The sequence below is a fragment of the Leucoraja erinacea genome, chromosome 14 (assembly GCF_028641065.1).
Source record: "Leucoraja erinacea ecotype New England chromosome 14, Leri_hhj_1, whole genome shotgun sequence".
Classification (NCBI taxonomy): Eukaryota; Metazoa; Chordata; class Chondrichthyes; order Rajiformes; family Rajidae; genus Leucoraja; species Leucoraja erinaceus.
Window position 1 is genome coordinate 53,409,422 of NC_073390.1, and position 16,132 is coordinate 53,425,553.

A 16,132-nucleotide genomic window follows, 5' to 3' on the forward strand; every position below is an offset into this window, starting at 1 on the left:
TCTATAGTGCAAGGCACAACCGCGTTATCTAACTGTCCTAACATTAACCTTTCATTCCTTTCTTTCTCCTGCATCCTCCCAGTTACTACAAGGGGTGATTGTCACCTGTCCATCCTGATGATTCAAATTCCAAAAGATCTGCACTGAATACAGTAACAAAAAAATAACAAGTTGAAAAAAATAACTCAGGTCAGGCATCTGTGCATAGGAGAATGCATTAATATTACATTGAGAGGAATAGATCGGGTAGATGCACAGAGTCTCTTGCCCAGACTAGGGGAATCAAGAACCATAGATTTAGGGTGAAAGGTGAATAATTTTATAAGAATTTGAGAGGTAACTTTCACAGAAAGGGTGGTGGGTGTATGGAAGGAGCTGCTGGAGGAGTTAGTTGCAGTGAGGACAATCAAAGCATTTTAGAAGCAATGAGACAAGTGCATGGATAGGACAGGTTTAGAGGGATATTGGCCAAAGGCAGATCAGCGGGACTCGTATAGATGGGACAGGTTGGTCGGTGTGGGCAAGTTGGGCCGAAGGGCTCGTTTCCACACTGTGTGACTCAATGCTCATGCTCATGCCATCGAGCTGCATTATGTTATTCTAAGCAAAATTAATTCAATAAATTATAGCATGCAAAGCCGGTTTTAATAAGGGTTTGCTGTTGAGCTGCCTCAGTGACAATATTTACCGACAAATGCCACAACATGAATACTTTTCCATCCCGTGTTTTTATAATGTGCGGCTCTAGTTATTTATACAGTTGTCACTTGAAATGTGCAATTATCCAGGGAAACTCACAGGCCTTATTAAATGACCAAATTGCATGATTTGCTGCATTAGTCTTGCGAGGACAGGTTTATGGGAAAACCGCTGAGAACTACAGGGCAGAATTGTGTTGACATTGTCAGTTGCAGGCTCACATAGGAAAAATCAGAAATAGAGGACTGATTATAAATTCTGATTTAAATTAATTTTGTCCGGCTTTGAAGTTGGGTATTTTTTTCTGGAGCACGTACTTCAGCGCAGTGGGAATCATTCAGCCTAGGAGCAACCCCAGAATAATTGATCAGACCTGCTAACACTGTCTGCTGGGAAGACTTGTATTTCATTTAATAGGCTTGCTGGGCCAGACTTAGCAAATCCAACAATTTATTCATCTCTTAAAGTACAATAGCCCAAAAAATCTTACCAAGGGCATGGTCCGAAGTTCTTCCCAGGCACGTTTGCTAGGGTGAATCTCACCCAAGGCAAGAGCAAAAGCTCCTCAGGCTAAATGCCATTCGTTCTTTTACAATATCCATATGTGCAGATGGGACTGAATTCTGATAGTTACTTGGATGGAAGTAAGGAGTTATGGTCAAAGGTTTCCCCATTCCCCAAAGGTTTTCCCCCCAACCACCACTTTCCCCCTCTCCCCTACACCCTCCCAACCAAACCCATTCTCTAGAAAAGGCCATATTGAATACTTTTAGCAAATGGGCAGCATCAGCGGAAAGGCAACAGATTTAATGTTGCTGTGTTATGTAGCCGAACTTGCTATTTCTGGCACTTATCTTTTTTCTTTTTCTTTTTTCCCCTGATTTCCAACATCTGCAGTTTTTCAATTTTTGTTTTCACTTTTTGAGTTTAGAAAGTGAACAGTTATGAAATTCCTTAAATGCAATTGAGGAGCAATTGAGGTGCAATTGGGTTTGAAGTTGTTAGATGTGGCCCTTGTGGCTAAAGGGATCAGGGGGTATGGGGAGAAGGCAGGTACGGGATACTGAGTTGGATGATCAGCCATGATCATATTGAATTGCGGTGCAGGCTCGAAGGGCCGAATGGCCTACTCCTGCACCTAATTTCTATGTTTCTATGTTTCTATGAAGTATGGATGATTTCTGGTTAATGCTTGAACTTTCACCTGGGATTTTAGAAATATAGAAAATAGGTTTTCACATCCTATTACACCCATTTTCACATCCATTGTCTTGGTCTCCAGATCGTAAGAAGACAGGGGAATGAATGCAAATGCACAAGGATCTCTGGACACTCCCAGAGAGAGTGTATTATCTTCAACTTTGGGTTTATTTGTAGCCCAACTGTGCAGATTGAATAAGTTAGGTCTTTATTCTCTGGAGCGCAGAAGGTTAAGGGGGGACTTGATAGAGGTATTTAAAATGATGAGAGGGATAGACAGAGTTGATGTGGACAAGCTTTTCCCTTTAAGAATAGGGAAGATTCAAACAAGAGGACATGACTTCAGAATTAAGGGACAGAAGTTTAGGGTAACATGAGGGGGGACTTCTTTACTCATAGAGTGGTAGCGGTGTGGAATGAGCTTCCAGTGGAAGTGGTGGAGGCAGGTTCATTGGTATCATTTAAAAATAAATTGGATAGGCATATGGATGAGAGGGGAATGGAGGGTTATGGTATGAGTGCAGGCAGGTGGGACTAAGGGAAAAAAGTTTGTTCGGCACGGACTTGTAGGGCCAAGATGGCCTGTTTCCGTGCTGTAATTGTTATATGGTTATATGGTTATATGGTTAACTGCTAGGACTCCACAATTAAATCAATGTCATCTTAAATAGACTGGAATGCATTGGAATTGCTTTTTAAAATGCCTTTTCTACACTTCATTGTGTAAATTATGGAGTGGGAGATTGCAAACCTTATGTGGTCCGCCCTGTTTCAACAAATGCAATTACCCTGGCGTGCACAATCAAATAAGATCAAATAGAACAAGTTGCCCTGCCAACTTTTGGCTGTGCACGCCATTTGCAAGAAGAAGGCTTAAATTATCTTGTGTTTAATAGTCAATAGTCAATAGTCTATTTATTTGTCATTTGGACCCCTGGAGGTCCAAATGAAATGCCGTTTCTGCAGCCATACATTACACACAAATAGACCCCAGACACAACACAATTACATTTTACATAAACATCCATCACATAGCTGTGATGGAAGGCCAAAAAAACTTATCTCTCCACTGCACTCTCCCCCCCCCGATGTCAGAGTCAAAGTCAAAGCCCCCGGCGTGCGCTCGCATAGTCCCGCGGCCATTCCAAGCCGCGCGGGGCGGTGCTGTTAGGTCCCGCTCCAGGAGCTCTTCAACCACGCAACTCGGGCGGGAGAGAAGTCGCCGTTGCAGGAGCCCCGAAAAGCGGTCTCCCTCCAGGGACCCGCGGGCTCCCGGTGCCGCCGTCCGCAGACCCGCAGCAGCAGCCTCCGACTCAGCAGCAGCAGCGGCAGCGGCAGCAGCAGCAGCAGCAGCAGCAGCAGCGCTCCTCCACCGCTCCACCCGCTCCGGTCTCGGCCAGCTCCGCGACGGTGAGGTGAGTCGGCACCTGAGTCCCCGGCTTCTTCCTGTTGGAGGCCGCTCCTCGTTGCGGCCCCAACGACAACTGAGACCCGACGAGAAAAGGTCCGGTTTCCAGTGCAGAGAGAGATTTAAAAGTTTCCCCCCCCCCCTCCCACCCCACCCCCACCCCCCCACACACACACCCCAACATAAAATAACAAAAACTACATTAAAACACAGATAAAAAATAATAAAAACGCGGACAGGCTGCAGAGGCCGCTGCTGACCAGAGTCGCGCCGCCTACCTACGGATTAAGAAGGAACTGCAGATGCTGGAGAATCGAAGGTACACAAAAAAGCTGGAGAAACTCAGCGGGTGCAGCAGCATCTATGGAGCGAAGGAAATAGGTAACGTTTCGGGCCGAAACCCTTCTTCAGTCTGAAGAAGGGTTTCGGCCAGAAACGTTACCTATTTCCTTCGCTCCATAGATGCTGCTGCACCCGCTGAGTTTCTCCAACTTTTTTGTGTAGCTTAAATTATCTTTCTTATCATCTCTTCAGTCAAGCTTTTGGATGTTCTGTCTATATTTTTTTCTTTGGCTCCTTATCAATTTTTACCTGCTTATGTTTCTGTGAATAACCCCAGCAGATTGTTCCTGAAATGAGAGGCTTTTTTAGAGGTTAAGTTATAAATGATGGCTTGTCACAGTGGTTAATAATTAATCTTCAACAGCCCATATTAGACAATAGACAATAGACAATAGGTGCAGGAGTAGGCCATTCGGCCCTTCGAGCCAGCACCACCATTCAATGTAATCATGGCTGATCATCCCTAATCATTACCCCGTTCCTGCCTTCTCCCCGTATCCCCTGACTCTACTATCTTTCAGAGCCCTATCTAGCACTCTCTTGAAAGTATCTAGAGAACCAGCCTCCACCGGCAGAGAATTCCACAGACTCCCAACTCTATGTATGAAAAAGTGTTTCCTCATCTCCGTTCTAAATGGCTTACCCCTTATTCTTAAACTGTGGCCCCTGGTTCTGGACTCCCCAAACATCGGGAACATGTTTCATGCCTCTTGTGTGTCCAAACCCTTAATAATTTTACATGTTTCAATAAGATCCCCTCTCATTCTTCTAAAATAAGGGACCAAATTAGGGGACCAAAACTGCACACAATACTCCAGGTGTGGTCTCACTAAGGCCACATAAGAGGAGATACTTGCTCATATTACTTAGACTCTTTTGATTGAAAGATAGCCATATCCTAAATATGTAATCGCCAATTCACCTACACTTGAGGCAGGTACTATTGCAACATTTACGAAGCATTCGACAGGTACATGGATAGGACAGGTTTGGAGGGATATGGATCAAATGCAGGTAGGTGGGACTAGTGCCGATGGGACATGTTTGGCCAGTGTGGGCAAGTTGAGCCGAATGGCCTGTTTGTACACTGTAAGACTCTATGACTCGATGACCCTAGTTAGAGGCAGCGTATCGGATTTAGTTGGGAAGGCACTAACATGGATGTGCAAAATTGCTGTGCTTGGCCACAGGAGGTGTGCAAGGACTTAGTTGCTTGCTGAGCACTTGCAAATGTTATTTCTTACTTGTCTTTGCCCTTTGTGGGCTTTCTAAGTAATTGCAGAAGCCTTCAGCTCAGACAAGTACTTCAGCTCCTCTGCAAACCTCAGTGGATTGGATATTTGAACAAGTGCTCATTCAAATGGCACAAACACTATGAAATGTTGCCCACTCTTCCACTTATTTAACATGGCCTGCCGTGTGCTCATGGGCTTTCTCTGATTTGGCATTAAGGAGGACCCACAATATGCAAATACGATACAGACTACTTGACCTAGCTGCAGCATTATAGTCCATCAAAGATAGACACAAAATGCTGGGCGGGACAGGCAGCATCTGTGGATAGAAGGAACGGGTGATGTTTCAGGTCGAAACCCTTCTTCAGACTGGGCCTTCTTCAGACCATAGAGAAACATAGAAACATAGAAAATAGGTGCAGGAGGAGGCCATTCGGCCCTTCGAGCCAGCACCGCCATTCATTGTGATCATTGCTGATCATCCCCTATCAATAACCCGTGCCTGCCTTCTCCCCATATCTCTTGACTCCACTAGCCCCTAGAGCTCTATCTAACTCTCTCTTAGATCCATCCAGTGACTTGGCCTCCACTGCCCTCTGTGGCAGGGAATTCCATAAATTCACAACTCTCTGGGTGAAAAAGTGTTTTCTCACCTCAGTCTTAAATGACCTCCCCTTTATTCTAAGACTGTGACCCCTGGTTCTGGTCTCGCCCGGAAAGTTCATCAGTTCCATAGAGAAAGTCCAAAGTCTGCAATGGGGTAGCGATGAATCAGGCAATAGCCTCGTTCATGGAAAGACTATTCCGAAGCCTGATAACACGGGGGAAGAATCTGTTCCTGAGTGTGGTGGTCTACCTAACTGAAGTGCTGGAGTAACTCAACGGGTCAGGCATGTCAGGAGAAAACGGATGGGTGACATTCCGGGTCGGGACCCATCTATGTGATGAAGCATTTTCAAGCTAATGTTCAATTGTAAAAAAAGGGAACTGCAGATGTGCGTTTATACCAAAGACAGACACAAAGTACAGGAATAACTCAACAGGTAGGGCAGCATCTCTGGAGACAAAAGATAGATTATGTTACGGGTCGGGACCCTACGAAGTGAATAAGGGTCCCGACCCGAAACGTCAGCCATCTTCTTTCTCCAGAGATACTGAGTTAATCTTTCTTTAATATCCAATTGTGCCTGCTCTGGATACACAATTGTAGAAGTCACTGTATAATATGACGTGATTGCATTACATTTTACTCCTGCAATTCCCCGTCATTTTAGGCTGAATGTATTACCCTTTCATACATTTTCCATATTACTATGACCTAATTTCCCCAGTTTATTTGCATGATTATTATAAATAAAGTTTAAGTAGAAATTCCCCTCTCACTCTAAAAGGGTAACGATAGCACCAACTAGGCGGCACGGTGGCGCAGCGGTAGAGTTGCTGCCTTACAGCACTTATGCCCCTGTCCCACTTAGGAAACCTGAACGGAAACCTCTGGAGACATTGCGCCCGACCCAAGGTTTCTGTGCAGTTCCCGGAGGTTTCTGGAGGTTTTAGTCAGTCTCCCTACCTGCTTCCACTACCTGCAACCTCTGGCAACCACCTGCAACCTCCGGGAACCGTACGGAAACCTTGGGTGGGGCGCAAAGTCTTCAGAGGTTTCCGTTCAGGTTTCCTAAGTGGGACAGGGGCATAACATCGCTGGTGACCCGGGTTTGATCCTGACTACGGGTGCTGTCTGTGTGGTGTTTGTACCTTCTCCTCGTGACCCGGGTTTTCTCCGAGATCTTCGGTTTATTGGTGAATTGGCTTGGTGTAAAGGTAACTTGTCTCTAGTGTGTGTAGGATCGTGTTTTTGTGCTGGGATCGCTAGTCGGTGTGGACTCGGTGGGCCGAAGGACTCGTCTCCGCACTATATCCCTAAACTAAACTAAAACTAAACCAAACCTCAATGACTAATTGTTCAAATTTGCCCTTTCATCAATGATTTTGGCCACAGTTCATTTCAGCCAGTGCCAGTCTTCCCTGGATGGATAGATTCTCATTTCACAAGTTCTTAGTGGATGAAGGGAGACTGCCTGGTTTTACATTTGATCCGATTCCCTCAACTACTGTTCATGGTGCTACATTTCAAAGTAAAGCTAATATAATGTAAATTTTCATTTTAATGCAGCTTATATAATGTTAATTTTCATATTAATGAGAAGGCAGAATAATTATTCAATGAGAAATAATGGAGAATGGCATAAGCGGGAGAAAGAAAAATTAAACGTAATTAATATATTCTTAATATTAGCTCCCAATAGCCCATGCTGCCTTACAGCTACGAGCTACAAAAGAAAGTGACTGATGAAGAAATTTCAATCCCTTATTCCAATATTTAGTTTTGATTAGTTTAGAGATACAGCGTGGAAACAGGCCCTTCGGCCCACAGAGTCCGTGCCGACCAACGATCCCCATACGCTAACACTATCCTGCACACACTGGGGACATTATACAATCTTTTATCAAAGCCAATTAACTTAAAAAACCTGTGTGTCTTTGGAGTGTGGGTGGAAATTGGAGCACCTGGAGAAAACCCACGTGGCCACGGGGAGAACGTGCAAACTCTGTACAGACAGCACCTGTAGTCAGGATCGAACAATGGTCTCTGGCACAGTAAGGCAGCAACTCTACCACTGCGCCACCATGCTGCTTTGTCAGGTTTGGCAGGTGAAGGATTGGGCTTCAAAGGTAATTGTAATTGTAATTGTAATTGTAAATCTTTATTGTCATTTCCTGAGTATTCGCATACTCAGAGGAAACAAAAAAACGTTTCTCAACCAGTGTCCATTCAGTTTTCGTTACAAAATAAATAGCAATTAAAATTAAAATACATGTCATGAACAATTTAACCCTCTAATAACATTCAATAACATTCAACAGCCGTTCCGACCGGCAGCGGCACAAAGGTGGTCTTTATTTAGGTAACTTGCACTGGGATATTCAACTTACAGACACTCTTTAAGTGAGTTGTAAATTAAAAAGCCTCTCGTCCCCATGCATTCCCAAGCCTGCCACAGATGTGAAACAACTGGAATCAGTTAATAAGTTGTGCACCCAACCCAACTCCGATAAACAAATGAAGGAAATACCTAGACAATTCCAAGCAACTAGCATCAATAAAAGAGCAGCAGATTTTGGGATACAGATATATAAACAGAAAATGATGGAACTACTTGGCACAATGGAGCAGCTGATAGAGCTGCAGTCTCACCGTGCCAGAGACCAGGAATTGGCCCACATGGAAACTTGATGAAAGTCAAAGAAAAGCCATGTAGAAAGACAGTCTCGCTTCCCAGCCACTCCCTCTTCTCCCCTCTCCCATCGGGCAAAAATCATAGAAGTGTAAAAATGCACACCTCCAGATTCATTTTTTTCCCCAGCTGTTATCAGGCAACTGAACCACCCCACCACATCCAGAGAGAAGTCCTGAGCTACTATCTGCCTCAATAGACAATAGAAATAGGTGCAGGAGTAGGCTATTCCACCCTTCGAGCCGGCCCTGCCATTCTATGTGATCATGGCTGATCATCCCCAATCAGTACCCCGTTCCTGCCTTCTCCCCATGTCCCATGACTCCATTATCTTTAAGAACCCTATCTAGCTCTCTCTTGAAAGTATCCAGAGAACCGGCCTCCACCGCCGTCTGAAGCAGAGAATTCCACAGACTCACAATTCTCTGTGTGAAAAAGTGATTCCTCATCTCCGTTCTAAATGGCTTACCCCGTATTCTTAAACTGTGGCCCCTGGTTCTGGACTCCCCCAACATCGGGAACATGTTTACTGCCTCTAACATGTCCAAATCCTTAATAATTTTATATGTTTCAATAAGATCCCCTCTCATCCATCTAAACTCCAGAGTAAACAAGCCCAGTCGCTCCATTCTCTCAGCATATGACAGTCCCGCCATCCCAGGAATTAACCTTGTAAACCTAGGCTGCACTCCCTCAATAGCAAGAATGTCCTTCCTCAAATTAGGGGACCAAGACTGCACACAATACTCCAGGTGTGGTCTCACTAGGGCCCTGTACAACTGCAGAAGGACCTCTTTGCTCCTATACTCAACTCCTCTTGTTATAAAGGCCAACATGCCATTCGCTTTCTTCACTGCCTGCTGTACCTGCATGCTTACTTTCATTGACTGATGAACAAAGACCCCCATTGGAGACCCTCGGACTCTCTTTGATTGGAGTTTACTGGTTTAATCTTGCGCTAAACGTTATTCATCTTCCCTCTATCATGTATCTGGACACTGTGAATGACTCGATTGTAATCATGTATTGTCTTTCTACTGACTGGTTCGCAAGCAACAAAAGATTTTCATTGTACCTCGATACATGTGACAATAAACTAAACTCAACTTAACTCATTGAATGAATGAATAAGCCTATTTGCCAAGTATGTACACACACAAGGAATTTGCCTTGGTGCTCCGCTCGCAAAAAGCAACGCAACATGCAATAAACCATTAAAACATTAAGAATAAAACATTATAGTTTCCATCTTCTGAGAAGGGACCTTCAACCTGAAATGTTAATTCTGTTTCTCTTTCCATGGGTGTTCCCTGCCCTTCTGAATGTTTCAAGCTGGAGCGATCCTTCATGCAAAAGCTGTGACAATCATCTTTAAATCACTTACATGGTGTTAGATAAAATTGCTACTATGTTACATGATGTAAATGGCATTCCAAACTTCCCAGTAATATCCTAGTTGCTGCATTAATTATAGTCGGTCCATTGAGATAATAACCTACTTACCAAATAAGAAAATGGCATGAGGTATGAAATCATAAAAAGGGGATTCAGTGTTTAATCAAGAATGGACTTTGGGACAATAATGGGCTCATATCTCAAAATGTATAAACGTTGATTACCTAAAAATAAGATTTGTCTTGTTACCTGTTTGTAGGCTTTCAGATGGAACACATTTGTCTATTAAAGCATTTCTGAAAATGGTTTATTTAGTCAGTTTCAATCCTTTAAAATCAAGACCAGACGCACCATTCCTCTTCTAAACGATCCTTCTGTCTCGCTGCACACAAATTATCACACTTCCCCATACTTACAATTTTCACTGCCTACTTCTGCTGTGAAATAGACAAGCAACCACTGAAGCATCTAAAGTGCTTCTTAACTTGCTCAGTGCATTCAATGGGTATTACAGCTGGGGAGAAATGAGCAAGGGGAAAAGGAACTCTTCACGTCCCCTTTCACAAGATGATCTGAAGGACACATTGATTACACTTCCATTCAGTGTTCATTGTAGACAGCACCGTTGCTTTTAAATATAAATTTGATTACGCGATTTATCACCATTAGAGAACATTTGGCAGATTGCGAATACCTTCTGCATTAAACCGAGACCTCTCGTGTATCAATGCAACTTATCTCCCTGTTTGAAATCAGTTATTCAGAACAGATGATCAATGCAAAACTCGATAATTTAATCAATAGAAGCATTTTGTTTGCATTTGAAAAAGGAGACTTTTCTGAAATAAGCACAAGCCACCACTTTCAAATTAACTGTATACTACTTGAACAGAACCAAATAAAAGCAGTATATTCTTCACCGTGTGAGAAACTCATAGAATTATTCATGTTTGTATTTAGTTTTGTTTAGTTTAGTTTAGAGATACAGTGCAGAAACTTTGGCCTACCGAGTCCACGCTAACCAGCGATCCCCGCACACTTAAGAGCCTGTCCCACTTGGCGATTTTTCCGGCAGCGTGATGACGCATGGCGCGGTGATAACGCGCGGCGTTTTTTTGTCGCCGCTAGATTTTGAAATGTTCACTGATATGACGCCGGCAACATTGCCAAGTGGGACAGGGCCTTTACACTATCCTACACACACTGGGGACAATTTTGCATTTATACCAAGCCAATTAGCCTACCAACCTGTACATCTTTGGAGTGTGGGAGGAAACAGGAGATCACAGAGAAAACCCACGCAGGTCACAGGGAGAACGTGCAAACTCCATACAGACAGCACCTATAGTCGGGATCACACCCGGCTCACCATCGCTGTAAGGCAACAACTCTACCGCTGTGCCACTGAGCTGCCCTTGTCTGAGAGGTTAGGATTTTGCCATTGACTAAATCATCTTGAAGTTGATTGGTTTAGGTCTAGGAGCTGTGGCACAAATCCAATGAATGCAGAGCAGTGGCCCAGAAATACAGACATGGCTCTGAATTGTTGGCAGCTCAAGGCTGGTGCCTCTTCATGCAGAACAATTGAGTTACTGGGGTTTAGTAAACAATCAATACATGATGCTACACAAAAAAGCTGGAGAAACTCAGCGGGTGCAGCAGCATCTATGGAGCGAAGGAAATAGGCAACGTTTCGGGCCGAACCCCTTCTTCAGACTGATCGGGGGCCTCCAACGTGACCCCACCACTCGCCACATCTTCCCATCTCCCCCCATATCTGCCTTCCGCAAAGACCGCTCCCTCCATAACTCCCTTGTCAATTCTTCCCTTCCCTCTCGTACCACCCCCTCCCCGGGCACTTTCCCTTGCAACCGCAAGAGATGCAACACTTGTCCCTTTACCTCCCCCCTCGACTCCGTTCAAGGACCCAAGCAATCGTTCCAGGTGCGACAGAGGTTTACCTGCACCTCTTCCAACCTCATCTATTGCGTCCGCTGCTCTAGATGTCAGCAGATCTATATCGGTGAGACCAAGCGGAGGTGGGGCGATCGTTTCGCCGAACACCTCCGCTCGGTCCGCAATAACCAAGCTGACCTCCCGGTGGCTCAGCACTTCAACTCCCCCTCCCACTCTGTCTCCGACCTCTCTGTCCTGGGTCTCCTCCATGGCCACAGCGAGCAGCACCGGAAATTGGAGGGACAGCACCTCATATTCCGTTTGGGGAGTCTGCATCCTGGGGGAATGAACATCGAATTCTCCCAATTTTGTTAGTCCTTGCTATCTCCTCCCCTTCCTCAGTCCCCCTGCTGTCTCCTGCCATCCCCCAGCCTTCGGGCTACTCCTCCCTTTCCCTTTCTTGTCCCCGCCCACCCCCCGCCCCCGATCAGTCTGAAGAAGGGTTTCGGCCCAAAACGTTGCCTATTTCCTTCGCTCCATAGATGCTGCTGCACCCGCTGAGTTTCTCCAGCTTTTTTGTGTAACCTTCGATTCTCCAGCATCTGCAGTTCCCTCTTAAACACAATACATGATGCTGTTGCAGGCAAGATTTTCCACCTAACCCTAAAGGGCCTGTCCCACTTGCATGCGATTGCGTGCGTTTGGCGCGACCAAACGGAAGCGGAGTTTACGCGAAGTTCGCGCTAAGTACACGCTAAATTCGCACGTGACGTCATCTGCGTCATGCTTACCAATCAGCTGGGCAGGGGGCGGGTTGACTAAATTTGGGCGTCGCACGGCGTCGGGCGGTGACGTCATCACGCAACGCCATGCGCTAGGCATACGCCGTCAAGATGCTGCGTACACCGTCAAGATGCTGCATACGATGTCAATACGCTGCGTACGACCGCAATGCGCCTGCGTGCCGACAGTCCGTTGGCGCGCAAAGATTTCGGCCACTGCAAGGATTTCGGAGACCCGCGCGATGTCGGGAACAGCCTTACGGTGCCCGTACGCCTCAAGCAACCGCGAGGTCACGTAATCTACGAGCCAAGGTCGCGTAAGTGGGACAGGCCCTTAACCCTCAATGTTCACATTACAATAAATTCAACTCGACTTGACTTTATGTCAGGTTAAGTTAATCGACTACAGGATCGACGGGCAACACGGTGGCGCAGCGGTAGAATCGCTGCCTTACAGCGCCAGAGACCCAGGTTCAATCCTGACTATGGGTGTTCGTCTGTATGGAGTTTGTACGTTTTCCTGTGTGGGATTTCTGCGAGATCTTCGGTTTTCTCCCACACTCCAAAGACGTACAGGTTAAATGGCTTGGTGTTAAGGTAAAATTGGTCCTAGTGTGCATGGGATAGTGTTAATGTGCGGGGATCGCTGGTCGGTACAGACTCGTTGGGCCGAAGGGCCTGTTTCTGCCGTGTATCCCTCAACTAAATTAGAAATTTAGAAAAAACTACAGTTCAAAGTGAGATCCGGTTTCAATCCTGACTGCGGATGCTTCCAGTGTGGAGTTTGCACGTTCAACTTGTGAACTCGTGGGTTTTCTCTGGGTGCTCCGGTTTCCTCCCACACTCCGAAGACCTAGAGGTTCGTAGGTTAATTGGCTTAGATAAAGATTGTAAATTGGCCCTAGTGTGTAGGATAGTGCTAGAAAGGGGATGATCGCTGGTAGGTGCAAAACATGGTGGGCCGAAGGGCCTGTTTCCACTCCCTATCTCTAAAGTCCAAAGTCTAAACATGCAGCGTAGAAAGTATCCCAACTGGTTGCACCATAGCTTGGAATGATAATTCCAGCACACAGGAAAACGAGTGGATACTGAGAGTGATGGACTCAGTCTGGTCCATCTTGTCACTGTAATTTGTAGCATCAGAAACATCTGCCTCAAGATGATGGCATCAATCATGACTGGTAGACTATGCTACCATTGGTTAGGAAGTACAGAAGCCTCAATTCCAACATCACTAGGTACAAGATCAGCAACTTTCCTCTCACCATCAGGCTCTTGAACGGACCAGCACCAAACCCAATCCTACCTCAGTAATGGAACTCTACAGATCACCTCCAATTAATTGTCAGCATGACATTTGTACCTTTGGCAAATTAAACAGATCATCACCAGCTCAATATTTAGCTCAACAATATTTTCCTTATCATTCCTTACCCACTAACCCTGAAGTTAACACACAAGTTTACACTTCAGACCCAATTCTCCAAGATAATGAATCTTATCCAACTATCTAAATTGCCACGGATCCAAATCCTAAAGATAACATGTCTCTAACTTGGTCATAAACACATTAATACGTCTATAATATGTCTCTAACCTTTAACGCTTCCAATTTAAATTAATAATCTCCACTCTTTCCATTGGTTTGACCTGGTTCTTATTCTTCCCCTTCAAGCTGAAATAACACAAGGAACTGCAAATGCTAGAATCTTGAGTAAAACACAAAGTGATAGAATTAAGGGCCTGTCCCACTTACATACGATTGCGTGCGTTTGGCGCGACCAACGTCATTTACGTCATGCTTACAAATCAGCTGGGCAGGAGGCGGGCCGACTGAATTTGGGCGTCGGGCGGTGACGTCATCAAGCAACGGCCGCACTAGGCCTATGCCATCAACATGCTGCGTACGACGTCAAGATGCTGCGTATGACCGCAATGCGCCTGCGTGCGTATGTGGGCCGACAGGCCGTTGGTGCGCGAAGATTTCAGTCACAGCAGGAATTTCGGAGCCCCGCGCGATATCGGGACCAGCCCCGCTCAACTCCATACCCCACCACGCTTCTTAGCGGGACCGGCCCCGCGTGGCCATACGGTGCCCGTACGCCTCAAGCGTCCACGAAGTCGCATAATTTGCAAGCCAAGGTTGCGTAAGTGGGACAGGCCCTTAACTCAGCAGGTCAAGGCAGCATTAGAGGAGGGAATGAATAGATGACGTTTCAGGTTGAGACCTTTCTTCAGATAGAAATTACTTGTAGTTTCAATACAAGCAATAGTGCATAGGGGAGGATATTCCAGCTTCGTTGGGGGCTATGCATGATTGTGGCGGTCAAAATGCTAAGACTTGACTTGTTTTAATTTTGAAAACAACTTTTTGTGATGTAGTTCCTTTGAAACATCCCAAATTGTTCTATAGGTTCATTAGTTCATATGCTATAGGAGCATAATAAGGCCATTTGGCCAATCAAGTCTGCTCCGCCATTCAATCATGGCTAATTTATCCCCTCAACCCCATTGCCAATTGTGCACCCTCTGTTGATGGTCTGTCGCTTTGAAGGCAAACATGAAAAGCAAAGAATCTGCAAAACATCGGCAATCCTCCACAAACAGCAGATGAAATAAATCATCAATAAATATATTATTTCAAATATGGCCCCATAGCAGAAGTGTCCACCTGGCGGGGCTGTAAACTGGAAGTATCCTGAGCTAATCCTCCTACAGCCATCATCTATTGCAACAAGTGATGGCTTCCACTGATTGATGCCGGAAGCTTGCATCCTTTTCAGCAATGATAGCGAGGTCAACACTTTTAACAAGATGGACACGAAAAGAAGAAGAATCTCAAATACAAATGATTTAGTGATTCACAAATAGATTACAAAAACTGCAAATGCCACCCACTGTCATAACCTAGCGGAGCAAAACCACCAGATTCAAAAACATATTTTTCTCTCAGGCCATCAGACTACTCAACACACTTAAGAAAATCCCATGAACAGTATCCAAACAAAGACAAACAAACTGTGAAAATAACTTTGGCTCAATGTCTCCAGTACGAAATTTGCACTTTTTCTATATTGCACCTTTCATTGTTGCACCTTTTTTAAAATACCTCAACGTTTTTGCTACATTTTGGCACACTGTGAATATTTTAATATTTTAAATAATGTATGTCTATTGTCTATTTTTATTGGTATGTTGTCTGTCTGTGTTTTTAATATTACTGCACATTTGGAGTTTGGGGAAACGTAATTTCAATCCTCTGTGTAACTACTGTTGCATAATTGAATTGACACTAAAGTTTACTTTGAACTTTGAACTTTGAACTATCGCTGGAGTTTAGAAGAATGAGGGGGGATCTCTTTGAAACTTACCAAATGGTGAAAGGCTTGGATAGTGGATGTGGAGAGGATGTTTCCTCTAATGGGAGAGTCCAAGACTAGAGGTCGTAGCCTCAGAATTAAAGGACGTTCTTTTTGGAAGGAGATGAGCAGAAATTTATTCAGTCAGAGGGTGGTGAATCAATGGAATTCTTTGCCACAGAAGGCTGTGGAGCCCGATATTTGATATTTTTAAGGCAGAGATAGATAAATTCTTGATTAGTACGGGTGTCAGAGGTTTTGGGGAGAAGGCAGGAGAATGGGGTTAGGATGGAGAGATAGATCAGCTATGATTGAATGGCATAGTCTTGATGGGCCAAATGGCCTAATTCTACTCCTATTCCTTATGACCTAATGACCTTATGAACCTACCTGATAAAATATATATGCAGTGCTCATTTATCACCTTTACCAAGTCATATATCATCGCACTGCTTTGAGATTCAAATGTTATTCAACTGCACTATTGGCTTATCCCAATATTAGGCATTTTACCTCAAAT

General features: G+C 44.8%; 1 protein-coding gene across 1 annotated transcript in view; it reads right to left on the reverse strand.

The window, feature by feature from the left end:
• The window catches only part of LOC129703738 (retinol-binding protein 2-like), a 38,136-nt gene that overhangs the window by 21,618 nt on the left and 386 nt on the right, over window positions 1–16,132 (reverse strand). The window lies entirely within an intron of this gene.